The sequence below is a fragment of the Mastomys coucha genome, unplaced genomic scaffold, assembly GCF_008632895.1.
Source record: "Mastomys coucha isolate ucsf_1 unplaced genomic scaffold, UCSF_Mcou_1 pScaffold1, whole genome shotgun sequence".
Taxonomy (NCBI): domain Eukaryota; kingdom Metazoa; phylum Chordata; class Mammalia; order Rodentia; family Muridae; genus Mastomys; species Mastomys coucha.
The window spans coordinates 48,226,899-48,229,600 of record NW_022196891.1 but is presented as its reverse complement, the minus strand read 5'-3'; positions in this window follow the sequence as shown (position 1 = coordinate 48,229,600).

Sequence of the window (2,702 nt, the reverse complement as noted above, 5' to 3'; positions counted from 1 at the left end):
TAGCTCATACTGTTTCCTGACTTTTTTTTTTGTTGTTGTTTTTTGTTTGTTTTTTGTTGTTTTAAAGACAGGGTTAGGGAGTTCTGATTGGCTGCCTGGAAACTCATTATGTAGAGCAGTCTGGCTTTGAACTCAGATCTGTCTGCCTCCGCTTCCCAAATGCTGAGAGCATTTGGATCTGATGCCCTCTTCTGTTGTGTCTGGAGATAGTGATGGCACTCACATACATATAATAAATAAATCTTAACAACAACAACAACAAAAAGCATGTACCACCAGCTCAGTTTATTAATGTTAAATAATCTATCTAATCTCCAGAAAACCAGGGTATTACCCTTGGGCTGGAAAAGGAGCTAGAATTTCAGACTGGGAAAGAGTAAAAACATTGTAAGGCTAGAAGACAGCTGATGGAGGAACTATAAACAGACAGTTGGCTGAGATACTTTTCAAAGCAACTTCCTGGTATGGGAAACCTTAAACCGCATTTCCAGACAGTTTGTCTGTGTAGCCCTGGCTGTCCTGGAACTCACTCTGTAGACCAGGCTAGCCTTGAACTCAGAAATCCACCTGCCTCTGCCTCCCAAGTGTTGGGATTAAGGGTGTGCGCCACCACCGCCTGTTTTTTTTTTTTTTTAAAGATGTATTTATTTTATGTCTATGAGTGTACTGTGGCTGTCTGCAGATACACACCAGAAGAGGGCATCAGATCTCATTACAGATGGTTGTGAGCCACCATGTGGTAGCTGGGAATTGAACTCAGAACCTCTGGAAGAGCAGTCAGCAGTTAGCTGAGCCATCTCTCCAGCCTCAAAACCTCATTTCCTAATGATGGATACTCAGATTCTCAAAACATACCCTAAACTAGTGAGATGCACATTTTTAAATCATCTTAGTTTTAAGGCCAAGAGAGTTTGGAAACACATGGCTAAGCTTGCCAATTGGCTAAACTCTTGTCTTGAGGGTGTTAAGGGGCAGACTGAAGGGGGAGGAGCTGGGCCTGAGAACAGTGATGGGAGTTCTCAAACTCAACAGACCCCTTACTTCCTGCCTTTTAATACCTCACTAAAAGTTTTAGTTACCCTGTGACAAACTCATAAACCCTACCTCATAACCCATGATTTAACTTGAGACCAGCCAGGTCTACATAGTGAGTTCCAGGTCAGTCAGAGGTATAGTCATATCCTGTCTCAAAAACAGAAAACAAACCTAAAAGCTAAAGTAACATCACTCCCCCAGCCCACCACCAAACTTGGCTTTTTGCATAACATTCAACACAGCACTGATCAGTATAATCAGGCTAGTGAATATTTAGCAAAGTTTGATATTGAAATATTTATTCAGTTTAACAAAATTTATATTGAATATGACAGGTGAGTACCTGTTTTGCTGATTGCTCTATGGTCATTTTAAAAGATTATACAAACAAGTGTCACTGGTGGTGTTTTGTTATGTTTTCAAGACAGGGTTTCTCTGTGTAGCCCTGGCTGTCCTGGAACTCACTTTGTAGACCAGGCTGGCCTTGAACTCATAGAGATCCACTGGCCTCTGCCTTCCGAGTGCTGGGATTAAAGGCTCTAGTCACCAACCCACCTACAAATAAGTATTTTTAAAAGTATGTTGCTAAAACTGGCTAAATGCATGGAAGAAGCCAACCTGCATCTCACTTAGCCCTGAACTTAACCAGAACACACTGCATTATTTGGAGGTGGAAAACTCTTTTGGGAGCGTGTGGCAAGAGCATTTTTTTCTTTACCTCTGCCAGGTTAATGCTGAAGTCCTCTCATTCCTTCCCCACCACCCAGTTTTCTCCTTGCATTTTCTCTTGTGTTCTCCTCTCCTCAAGCTTCCCCTGAGGAATACTTACCGATGAAAATGGATTTAATCCTTAAAAATGTTCTACATTTTACAACAAGTCTTTTCATCTAAATTCTTTAAATACAAGAGTATTTATAATGGAAACAAGATTTTTTTCCCACTAATCCTTATGTTATCCTATGCTACTTATACAAACTGTTTAATCTTAAAAACAAAACCTAGTCAGCCAACTCACTCTCCTTTTTTTGAAAAATTATTGATTTCATAAGCGTTAAGCCTGAATGTATACATGCACACACTCATGTCCAGTGCCCTCCAAGGTCAGAAGAGGGCACCATATCCTCTGGAGTAGAGCTGTGGATGGCCATGGGCTGGGAAGAGAGCGCAGGTGCTGGGAAGAGCACCTACTGGGCCCTCTGCAAGAACAGCCAGTGCTTTTAACTGCTGAGCCGTCTGCAGCTCTGTCTCCCTTGAGATGGCTAGTCTCACTTCTGAGTGGGGAAACACCTAACTTAATGTACTCTGGTATCTGCAGTTACTGAGGCAGCTAAGGATCACCAAAGCTGTTTAATTTATAGTAAAATCTCTGGGATCTCATATTTGTGGACATTATTATAAAAATGACGTCAGTTATTTTGATAAAAATCTTATTCTGAGGATTACTCATTTAGAATACAAACTTGTAAAAAATATAGTTCTGTAGCAGGCACATACTGAATTTCTCAAAAGCTACAAGAAAAACAATCAATGAGAAGAATGATTTCTCAAAAGTAGGAAAATATTTTAGAATTGTATTTTAAGCAAATCATCTTGAAGACCAACATTCTTACTGTTTTATACAGGTCATTTTAGTATTCAAAAGGGTACTTTTTTTTTTTTTTTTTTTT